This window comes from Marmota marmota, unplaced genomic scaffold (assembly GCF_001458135.2).
Source record: "Marmota marmota marmota unplaced genomic scaffold, marMar, whole genome shotgun sequence".
NCBI lineage: Eukaryota > Metazoa > Chordata > Mammalia > Rodentia > Sciuridae > Marmota > Marmota marmota.
The window spans coordinates 81,732,301-81,744,954 of record NW_026000026.1 but is presented as its reverse complement, the minus strand read 5'-3'; the positions used below and the strand labels follow the sequence as shown (position 1 = coordinate 81,744,954).

The following is a 12,654-nucleotide window of genomic DNA, read 5'->3' as shown; positions in this document are numbered from 1 at the left end:
CTTCCCACAGCCTTTCTACTTCATCATGCCATGACAGAACTGTTGTTTTGATTCAATTTCAGAGTGCAGTTACTATAAGATGAGTTTGTTTAGTCTACCATTTTTTTCAACCTCTCCTAACTGGATTTTTCTAATGAATTAAAAAATAAACTAAGAAGATTATAAAGTTCATGGCATTATTCTGTATAATGGTTACTATATATGATATAGTTAAACAAGATGATTCATTAAACAATATTACTATTCAGAGTTGTTTCAGAATGAGTCAACCTCACATGATAGAAAAGGTGGTGATGTCCAAGTAGCCAAGGTTCCCACTTTCCTTCTTTTCACCAAACATAAATAGCTCCTTCTCATTTATTCCTGGCTATTCACACCCTGAAAGCTTTATACTGCAAGATGATACACTCAGGAATTTGATGGGTCTCACTGAATAAAACCACAGAGAATCAGTACTATCTGATGAAAAGAGTTCCCAAAGGCAAACTCACAGAACCAAGCTGTGTTACTAGCTTATCTGCAGTTCCACCAGCAAGTTCCAGGAAATAGAATCATATTAAATCAATAGGGATAGTTGATTCTTCTTTCAGCACCATAATTTATAAATACTAAATTTTATATGATCTTGGTTCCATGGTAAGATGAAGACTATAACACATCTATTACATATTGCTAGCTTTTATGTTAACATATCAGCAAAATTTTTAGTTACATGGATCTAAGAAATGTGTTTTTGCCTGGCTTAGTTGGCACTTTGAGGCAGAATTTTTCAAGACATTCCTCAATGTCATCACTCCTTCCACACTTACCTGTCCTTAACTTAAGCAGAGAAGAGAATGCTACCAAGCTAATGAACCATGACTGTAGAGAAAGATTCTCCTAGGGACATTAGCCAATGCACATTTCAGTAGTTCATGTTAAGAATCCTCAAATCCTCTGGTTGTTGGGGTTGGTGAATAGTCCTTTTCTTGTTCTTATTTCCTTTTAATCATTCTCTTCGTTTCCAGCGTAACAAGGTCCAATTTTCAGTGAATCACCAGATTTACTGCAGAGGCTCAGCAGATTCATGGGATCATTTTACCAGCAAAAGCATCTATAATTCATGGGAACAATATTTAATATGACATAATTCTTGGTGGTCCTATCCAGCTATAATTTTATCTTAACATATACTATTGTAATATCAGAATGGTCTATAAGTGCTCTCTTTAGTTTTTGTTGTTGCTGCTGTTTTTCTTAAATGCAGCACTACAGTTTACAGACCTTAGGGCAGAGCTTCCAATGTTAAGATGATTGTTAGCCAAGAAGTTTTGTTTATTTTTTGTTTTGTTTTTTTTCTTTTTTTCCTTTACTTCTTTTTAAATTAATGAATCATGTATAAAGCCCAAATCTCTTGGAATTTAATAGGTTAATGCACCTGGAACTTCCAGGTATACAACAATTCAACCATATGCAGAGCATTTTGGGAGATGCGAAATATAAACGTGAATATGATACAGTCCCTGTCCTCAGAAGTCTTTTGTATGATTATTGAATTATATCATTAAATTCAATAATGGCTTATTGAGCAATAACTATAAATGGGATATTTTACAAGATTTCATGAAACAGTCCTTGTTCCCAATATGATTGGGGTCTGTTTTTTCAAATAATTTGAGATTTCTAGTAAACTAATAATATACATAGCATATTGCAAATGTTTGTAGTTCCAACTGGGTACATTAATGCACACTCTTGCTTCACCCTCTCAAGTGAAAAGTCTTCTAAGACCATGACTCTGTTTTATATATATGTAAGATTTATCTATCTATATATATGTAAGATATATATATGTAAGATTTACCTTACATATATATAAAACAGAGTCATGGTCTTAGTCAGGGTGAAGCAAGAGTGTGCATTAATGTATCCATTTGGAACTACAACCATTTGCAATATGCTATGTATATTATTACCTCACTAGAAATCTCAAATTGTTTTCAAAAAATATTTTCAAATAAAAATATTTTCAAAAAAATTTTCAATGCCAAGTCTAATTCAGACAGATATTCCTTAATGTACCTAAGGTGCCTACATAATTTGCTGTGGGAACTGGATATAAAAAAGTTTTTTCCCCCAATAATGTTGGTTAAGTGCTATTAGTAGTATAATGTGATCCCAAAGGTTAAGGGAGGAATAATTCATATAAAAAGAGCCCAATAAATTTCAGTTGAATAAGTGAACAAAAACATATTACAGTGAATTTGCATGAAATTTTAGATTAAGTTTAGTTATGAAAATTGACTGGATTTTTTCATGAGCTATTAGTTTTGGGAGTTAAGATTTTTATTTTTACCTACACTTAAATAATTTAATAGTTAAATTTTATTTTTCTTCAAATACAACAACCAATCATCCCCAAACCAGAGAAAGTATAAATGTTCCATGGCATCAAAGATATGACCTCTTTAAGAAATTATTTGGGATTAAAGAATTTTGTGTTGGTGAAATTGTCTTAAACAGAAATATTTAGAAAACTGTAATCTGGCATCAGTGGAACCAACAGAGAGTACCAATGGAGAGTGGGTTACCACTGAATATACATTGTCTAGTAAGTACAAGGTATTCTAGTAGATGCTGGTGGGAAATGGAGAGTAATACATTGGTTTTGGCCTCAAGAAGCTAAGAATGAATAGACATTCGAATAAGGAAGGAAAAAATTAACTTGTTTTCCTTTGCTTTCAAGAAATCATACCACTCCTTTTTTTGAGCCAGTATGGATCCTGGACTAGGAGCAGCAACAACAACACATGGAAACCTGAGATGAAAAAATCTTGAGATGCAAACCCCTAGTGCCCAGCCCAGACATGCAGGATCTTAAATTCTGAGGATAGGACCCCACTGCCTCTTTTAACAGGTGTTAGGTGCTATGATGCTGATGCACACTAAAGTGTGAGTGCCACAGACTAGGCCAGCTCCAGTGCATTCCCTGTGCTCTCCCATAGACATCAACAGGACTACAGTAACCAAAGTTGTGTTGAAACGTATTGAGATGATTATGTATATTAAATAGAAGCCCATGTTTTGACATTTATTGTTTACTTAATAATATTTATTGTTACAAGTCTATGGTCTTAGTAAATTTTTCATAGTAACCTTGGGTTTTTCTTTACTTCCTGTGTTATTTACTAAAGCACTTGATATTGAGTTAAACTATCACATAAAGTGGTTTTAATAACTTAAGAGATCTCACACACACTCTTGCTTATAAACTAAATTTTAGTGTGAAAGAATTATAACCACACTGCAAAGTGTTGGATTTCTGCAGCTTGATAAAAGGCAATGGAAGAAGAGATAGACATGCAGTGTCAATTAAATCTAAGCTCACTCTCTCCTCCAAAGTAACAAATATTCAGTGATGCCATTCTATTCATTTATCAGTAGTAGTAGTAGTAGCAGCAACAGCAGCAGCAGCAGCAGCAGCAGTAGCAGCAGCAGCAGCAGCAATAGCAGCATCTCTGATGATCAGACCATTTTAAAGAAGAAAAATAAATGGTCTTCCACTGCAACCTATTAGGATTTACTTCAATTATTACAGTGTTTTAAGGTGTTTCATGAAATGAATGCACATATTGTTATGGGGCCAATCCTATGTGTCCATATAATATACATGCCTGTCTTAAAGGAGAGAGGGAAGAGCAAGACAACCTCTCTGTCCGCTTGCTCATTTCTCAGGCACAGGCAAGTTGGTGACATAAGAAGACAGCCTCTCTGGTTTCCTTGAAGGGGAAGTGAGGAAAATTCTAGAGACACATTCAACAGTCAAACCCAATCAGTTCTACTCAGAGGTTCAGAGGTGGTTAGCCAGACTTTCTCCTGCTCCTGCCTCTGACCTTGTGATCTCTCTAATGTTCTACCTTGTAAGTCATCTGACCTTGTCTACTAATCCTCACCATGTGTTATGGCTGGGATTCCATCACTGTAGTTTATTGGTCAACAGAAATGTCCCATTCAACTTCCACCTTCTTTGTTTAAAACTCTCAGTTCCTGGTTCCATGCATCTTTACTGTAAGTTTACTCTTTCTTTCACATCTAACTTCTCTTTTAATGGGGCCTCCAACAAGACAGAGGACACGCCTATGATCAGTCCACAATTTCCACAAAAGAGTTACAAGTTACTCTTTTCTCCTTTACTCTTATTTCCCTTCCTCCCTGGCAGTTTTTCTCTCAAGGTAGTTGAAAGAATTCAGAGGAAGAAACTGAAAATTAGGTATCAAATCCAGTGCCACAAGCAGCACATCCAAACTAGCAGATTCTGGTGAGGGGGTGATGGGAAATTAGAAAAATAAAGACTCATGTATGCAGATTTTGAAGATAATGGCTGGGAATGGGTGGAGCACTGCTCTCTGATGGAGAAGCAGGTCTAAAGAATTACTCCAGCAATCTTTATTACATATGTCTCATCAATCAGATTAAAGACTATGCAAGCATTATTCTTTGTATTCATGAAAGTTATGGAGTTAGCAACATTATGCAGCTTATTCCTCAGTTACATTCTACAGTTGTAATGTGCAATGTTAGGAGCTTTGTGTAGCTCTCAAGAAAGTCCATTGTTTAAAGTTACTCTTATGCAGGTAGGCTCAGGAGCAGCAGAGCTGGTGAAACATTGTGGTTATCTAGCAAGAGAGTTTTTTTTTTTTCCTTGCTGATAAGACTCCATCACAGAGCCTCCTCATGGATGGTATTACCATAGCAACTAGGCATCTTGCACTTTTGCACAGAAACTTTCCCAGGCACCAGACATGCCACAGCCATGAAGTCATCAGCGATCCCCCAAACAGACACTGCTCTCCCATTCTCTGTCACTGCTTTCCACAATCCAGAATATTCTTTAGCAGTCAGGGAAGAGAAATGCTGATGACACTCATATATGTCTAATTTTCACTATGTCCTGCCTATTTTCTTTTCTGCCCTTCCTTACTAGTTTATTGGATCCTTGAAAGGAATACTGTACTTTGTACAGTACTGTGAACCTGGAACATCAAAGCTACTTAGTACATGCTGAAGGAGAAAATGAAGCATGGTAGTAGGACTATTATCTACTGACAATATTAAAAAATGAAGTCTGTGAGAGATAAAGCAATTGGAATGAAGTTAAAAAAAAAAGATTGCATATGGCATATCCAGATCATTGATTAGCTGAGATGGGAATAGAAAACTCTCAAAAACATTCTTTATAGCATTTCAGGGACTATATCAGACATCCACTGAATATAGTTAAGGTCTTCAAAATATGAAGATACCCTATCTGACTCCTACATGGTAAGCTTTTCAGGCAAGAGAATAAAAGCACCAGACCCATTATGTGTTAAATGAGAGAGCTGAATGTCCAGGTAACTGAGAAGATGTCTATTCTTAATTCTGAATACTGAAATAATACCCAGGAAATCCATAGTGCACCCAGTCCGATTGAGATGAAGACTTAACACAGAAGAACTCTGGAGCCTTCTGTTTATAGTCAAACAGATGTGATCTTGTTCTGGGCATGTAATAGAGAGCTCTCTTGTTTCCACCTGCTCTAAACACTCAATATGCTGCAAGTTGAATGGGAATGAGTGAGACCTTCTGGAGTAATCCTGCTGCGTGGCACCCCTGAGGCCATCAGTACCATCTCAGGCTGTCTTGTGGGTAGAAGAAATAGGTGGGGCATAAAACCATAATCACAAATCTGATGGCAAGCAGGCTTTTGTCAGCAGTTGCAGATACCACATGCTTAAATGTTAGGAAGCAACACATTATCGAACACGAATAAACAACATGACGTGCTTGTTCTGCAGAGGAGTCATAGCTCTGTTTAGCAAATTTAACATAGATCAGATAAAGTCACTGATTTATGAGTAACAACACAAATAGGTAATCCTATTAGATGTCTCTACATCGGAAAACTTTAGCCTTTCCATATAGAAACATTTTTTTTGTTAATTTCTCTTCTATTATAATCACTAATTTACCAAATTTAATTTTTGTTTTGGTTTTGATTTTGGCTGCAGTGAATCACAGAATATGGTGAAATCTTATTCAAATAATATTACAGAATATCTACTTTGTATCATTCACAGATATAAATATAAATACAGGATCCCTGTGATTGGGGGGAGGTATTATGCTTGTTTTCTGTAGCCAAGAGGGTTAATACAAAGTATCTACCTTAGATGAAAATAAAATTATTTATGTTAAATTGTCCTGGAGGTTTAGGTTTAAGAAAGCCCAAAATATCTCATAATCAGAATTTTGCATGTATTCCTTTCACCTTATGCTTTCCAGTATTTTCTTTACACCTTTTACCAATTCATCAAAGTCTTTTAAGTCTCACTGAAGAGAGAAAAAAAGTCTAATGATTTATTCCTAACCTGTTTATTTTTTTCCCCCACTACAATGTTTCCAGCAATGCCACCTGGCAATGTTACTTATAAAAGATCCAAAATTAAGAGAAATGTATAAGTTCAAAAACTCACTCACCATGAGAGTTGAGTAAGCTTGAAACAAAGCTCCTTCTGAAATTGAAGAGATGGAATCAAACTCTCCTACACATACACCATTTGTAATATTCTGAAAATTAGTGGATTGTCTTAGCAAGTCCCTGAAAGCAGAAAATAACAACAACCAAACAAGAATACACCTTGTTCCATTCCAGTTCTGGATAACGTTGGGCCTCCAGGATAGGAAGAAAGGAACAGCCTACTAAACTATATCAGCTACTTGTTCCAGTGCCCAGCCAGTCTGACTGGGCCCAGCAGAGTGAGCTGCAACTGTTCTCCAGTCCAGGGCTTTGGAACCAAGAAAACAATGCAGAAGCACAGCTGCATGGACTGCTACTCACATGGACTTCAGCCTGAGTCAGTGGGCTGGAATTCTCAGAAGTCTCCCTTGATTGGCTTTAGAGGTCAGTCCACTCTTCCCTATGAAACAAATTTTCCCCTCACAGGCTTATCATCTTCTTTTTGCCAGAAGCCTCTCCAACTCCTACCTCCAATCTTTTCAAAAAGGAATTGATAGAAGCATACTTAATTCTGCCTTTCATTAGCATTCAGATTGTCTACAAAGAATTTCTCATTTGAATCTCATTCCCATAATGTATATCCCAGCAGGAGTAAGTACTCTGTAAGTTTCAGTCTCTATTGCAAAACCTGAATTCTACTTGAATAAACCCCTGCTGTGGACCTCAATTTTGTAACTGCAATAAGACAAAGCATCCTACTACCCTGGCTATATTCATATATTAATTCATGCCTTCTCTCTAGCACACGAGCTTTCTCTCAAAAGTTTAATTGACTTACACATTCATTTTCTCCTAAATTTAACAACTAAGTAACCCTGAGCATCTTTCCTATAAGAAAATCATTTAGGCAGGAAGAGAAAGAATATTTTAATAATATTACTTTTCATGTACAATATCCATTGATGTTATAAATTTCATTGAGAGTTTTTGTAAGGCAGAGGGGTAGGAGGAAAAGGGAGGGAGCAGGGGGTTAGCAATGATGGTGGAATATGATGGACATCATTATCCAAAGTACATGAATGAAGACATGAATTCGTGTGAATATACTTTATATACAAATAGAGATATGAAAAATTGTATTCTATATGTGTAATAAGAATTGTGATGCATTCTGCTGTCATGTATTTAAAAAACAAAAGCAATAAAAAATAACTGGATGCAGATAATGGTGTCTGGATTCACAATGTTATTTAAAAAATAGTCAATAAATTCTAGGGTTAAAGTTAGCATATAACTGAACATGAATTTCAATATGAAAAAGAGACATGGTCCCTGCTTCTGCTGAGATGGATGGATTCACAGTTAGGAAAACCTCCATTAAGGGTATAAAAATGAAGCTGATTATGCATAGGAAAAAAAGATAATGTGAACAGTAAGTCCGCTGAAGGAGGACAGGGGATCTGAATGTTCTGCAAAGCAGGAGCTACTTTCCCAACACTGATCCTAAGACAGCTATAGCTTCCTAGCTGAATAACTCTACTGCAAGCATATTTGTGGAAAAAAAAAAAAAACTCATTATTTAAAGAGCAGCAGGGAGAAATTAAATGTCCATATTTACATTCTTGCAGGGTGGGAAATTGTGCTATTTTATCCAGTTGTTTATAATGATCAAAGAAATTAATTCACAAGAATTGGAAATTTTCCTGGTAAGAGAACGACTCAGCATGAATAAATTCTTTTATGCTCTATTCAATTTTCCTTTCAGTTTTCTTTTTTTCAAGAAACATTGTGCTTGTCTTGAGTAATATGCAATTGAAGGTAAATGCAGAATCAGCTAAATTCAATTAAAATATGGGGTGTTCAATACATGTAAAAATATGGTAATATCTGCAAAATAGTCAATCATTTCTGCTGCTTTTGCTTCTTCATGGCCTCCTCTGGTGATACGTAAATTATTGATTCCTTCTGGTTTATTGCCATCAGGGCTTCATGAGTGTTTATTTTTTGAAGGCAAGTGTAAATAAAGCCCAGTTACTTTCTAGAAAAGCTGCAAGGTAAGGTTATAAACTTGCAGTTGAATTCTCCTTTTCCAAACGCCACCCAGAAGTTTAAAGGAAAGTGCCTGCCTTTAAGGGTCTGCTAAGGTGATCAGCTGAAATGAAAACTGCCAATCATGTATGCAACTACTTAAAACAGTCTTTCTCAATAGCAAAGGAAAGTTGAGGGCATCATAATTTTGTCTGTATTTTCTCTCTCTTTGTGAGAAAGGAGAGCCGGTATAGGCAACTATGATAAAGTTGCTTGTCTATAAAGAGATTTTCCTTAGTCTGAAGTAAGAGTGTGAGGTTTTCTTTCCCTTCTAATACTACTTATTTTTTCTCTACCTATTATTCTTTCTCCCATCATCTTCTGACATGAACTTTATCTGCCTAAATACTTACTTTCCAAACTAAATTGAAAATGATGAGGAAAAAAAAAACTTTTAAAATTTTCTCTGAAGATTACATTCTAAATTAACCCACAAAGGAGTTAAAGACTTATTTTTCAAGGTATGTGGCATTTCTCTGATTGAATCAGATAATATACCATTAATTAATTAGTGACTTATTATTAATGAGCTTATTGAATTAATAAATTTGAAATGTGATTTAAAATTTATCAGAATTTGAAAATCATGTTGAAGTAATTATCTCTATTAATACATTTAAGTATACCAATACTTTCTTCAGTGCAATGGCATACAAAAAAAAAAAAAGGAGAGAAAAGAAAAAGAATTATTCTGGGTAATGATCCAGGCATAATAAACAATGATTACGGCTATTAGTAAGTACACAATAGATAATGTACCATATCAAATATCAAAAATTGTCAGATGTGCCATCATAATCCAGAAAAAAAAAATCAATCCTTGCACCTATATAAAAACTTCTAAAATTTCCTAGCTTGTCATTAGGACAGCTTTCGTGGGCTGTATTCTTAGGTCGTAAGGATGTCAGGTAGTCGCCACATTGTTCTACAAAAATCCTGGTGTATCCTTGAACTATATAGAACCATCTACATTAACTGACACTTTAGGAGTGGAAATTCCTAAAATATCTAAAGTGTGAGAAAGTAAGTACATTTTTTTTTTACTAATTTTGGTGCAGTGTAAAAGATGTAAGATTTAGACCCAAGTGGATATGGGTTCTCCACCCCCATTTTCTGCCATTTTCTGATGTAGTGTTGCAAAGCATATGAACTTCTCTGAGTTTGTAGTCTCATTTGGAGAATGAAATTATTGTGGGATTGCTTTGAGGATTAAATAAGATAAATATGCCAAGCAAGCACCTATATGGTCAATCCTTAAGAAATGATAGCTAGAGCTCTCTCTTTCTCCCATCCCATTTATATTTTCAACTTTCCGGTAAAAAGAATACTTGGTCTTCAATGATAAGGGTATGTTCCTCTCCCTTTTCTGAAGCATTTGACAGATAAAAGGTGCTGAATAAATGTAAGGTCATGGTCAAACCTCCTTGTGCCTCCCCATAGGGCATTCAGTTACCTGGCTCCAATCACACAAAAACTGTGCAGCCAGTCAATTGGGACTTCCTCATTCCTCATTCCAGGAGCAGTGAGCCAGGCTGAATAAACATTGGAGTGCATAAGCATCTGAAAAACTTGTTCAAACTTCCCCCATTTCTGGGAGAGAGGAATGTGAAAGTGTACCACTGCAGATGCTCACACTGGTGAGGATGAGAGTTTGGAATTTGTATCCCCTTTTATGTTGATTAAACCTCTTATTCAACCAAAACTAGAGAGTCACTGTTGTGGGTGAAAGTAGGACTCATAAAAAATGATATTCTTTAAATTTTTCAAGACCAAACTTGATTGAATTTGTATGTTACACTTTCAGCAGCAATAAAACTAAGATTAGCAGAAAGGAAAATAACTTTCCATCTCTTACTCACAAAATTTATATGCTGTGCAACCCTATAAAGTTAAGCAGCAGCAACTGCATGCACTCTGATTTATTTGGGTTATTTATCAGTAGATATGTGAATAAAAGTCTATTTTAAGACCCACTATTTGTAATAATATTTTAGAATGGATAATATTTTTGAAAGTATTAAACCAATGTATTTTTCATTCATCATAAATCTACTTCCTATGACTCTTCACCAATTAAATGAGTAATATTCATTACTTCGGGGAGTATTGAACATTTTCTAGAAAAAATAAGTCATTATTCAACTTTGAGTTTCAAAATTAAATTATTCCTGACCTCACAGCTAGATGATAGTCTTGAGAAGCAAGCCTTGCTGGGAGGAATAATTTCTAAATTCCAAAATCTTCATTTTGCATTGCAAAAGTAAAATGTGGATGTCAGAGCTTGATTTTCATTTCCAGCCTCAGTGTACAAGGAAGGAAGGCCTTCAGGGAAGTTTCCAACACACAAGAAGAGGAAAGAAGTCCTTTGGAGTGGAAAGAGCCTTTAGAGGTCTAGAGCAGAAGAAATTAGGACAGCACTGTCTAAGATAGAGCTGGGCATTCCTACCACAGAGGAATAAACGTGTGATAAGAAGAAATGAGACAGTAGGAAATGAGAAGCAATAGGAAGGATATGCCCCTTTTCCACTTGGAGCTATAGCCAGAGGTCACCTCGGAGGCCCTGCCTCATAACATAGCAGATAAAATAACATGGGATTCTTAGGCAGAAGCAACACCCATGCCTCTGCCTCTATGTGATATAATGGAGATTCAGACAGAAAGGTTCTCAGGGAGGAGAGGTAAGATACTTGGCAGGTGGTAATAATGAAGAAGCAGCTGGTCTTCCAGTGGGTTGAAGGGAGAAGACACAGGGTAGAAAGCAGTTGGAAGCCAGATAGAAAAAGCACTGGGCTCAGGGGTGCAACCATTTAGACACCTAACTTCCACATCCCAACCCGAAGCCAGTAGAGCATATGTGAAGTCCAAAGACTTCCTCCTACCATGGCAATGTGACTTGAACTTCAATGATGTTAAGAAGCCACTCAGGGGGAAGGGAAAAAATGGAAGTGGGAAAGGGCAACCTGAAAACTAAGTGCTGCTCCCAACCAAAGAAGGTACTTCACACTGGAAAATTTTCAGTAAAATTGAATAGGATAGTTTGCAGCATGTACAGATTGGTGTTTGTTACTGGGTGAAAAAGTATAATATTTATATTATACCATTGATATAAATAATGTTATTTATAAGTAATATAAATAACATTATTTATATTACTTATCCTTGAGAAAGGATAAGTAATATAAATAATGTTATACACATCTGAGTTGCACATTTTGATAACCTTTGGAGCACCAATATACACCCAAATCAGTTTTAACTACATGAATTAGGGATTAGAAATACCACTGGTCTGATCACTTTATGAGATTATATAGACTGGCTGAATTTCCAAAATAGAAAATATTCTTCAATTAAGCCTATAAAATGTTATCAAGTGTTGACCTATGTGTGGATTAAAAGGATGTATAACTATGTGCTTTAGGATTCCAAATCAAATTATCATTAATTTTGTCCAAAAAAGACTGAAGGCATAAATATGCAGAAACCCTAGAGGCAAATTAGGCTTGGATTAGTTGATTGTGCAGTGCAAGAGCTCCAAAAAGGAAATTCTTAAAATAAATTGATCTGGCACATCATAATTTATATCAAATTTTATATCAACACTATTAATCTGAAATTAGTATTTATTTTTTAATTCAGCAGCACTTGACTATGTATAGCAAGCATTCTTAAAAGTAACCCATTACAAAATATTGGCTTCAATTGAATTACCTTTTCAAACAGATTCCAAGGTAAGGATTTGAGCCCAGATGGTTTATTAGGGAGCTGATCCCCATAAGGACTAGTAGTGGAGTGGTAAAACAAGACAGGAAATGGAAGGAATTAAGAGAGTAAAATAATGTGCAGACGATCATTGTGGGTGACAGAGGATCAATCCCACTGGTAATCTGAATGAACAGATCATTTTTTTTCAGTGCAGGAAGCCATCTATGAAATGTGTGAGGATCTTTTTCAGCACAGTAGCCAGTGGGGGGGTAGATCTAGTACTGGGAACTTCTTGTGGCAATCCCACTAGGTAAGATCACCTAAGTGCAAGTGACCTTCCCTTCAACTGTGCCAAGATGTCTTATACAGTATGGGAGACGGGC

At 35.8% G+C, this 12,654-nt stretch overlaps 1 long non-coding RNA gene across 1 annotated transcript; it reads right to left on the bottom strand.

Moving 5' to 3' along the window:
• Positions 1-983: 983 nt before the first annotated feature.
• LOC125619196 lies at positions 984-6,791 on the bottom strand. Its single transcript, XR_007350708.1, has 2 exons — positions 6,499-6,791; positions 984-1,093 (listed from the first exon to the last, which is right to left on the bottom strand). It is a non-coding gene; the product is annotated as an uncharacterized LOC125619196 (long non-coding RNA).
• Positions 6,792-12,654: the final 5,863 nt, after the last annotated feature.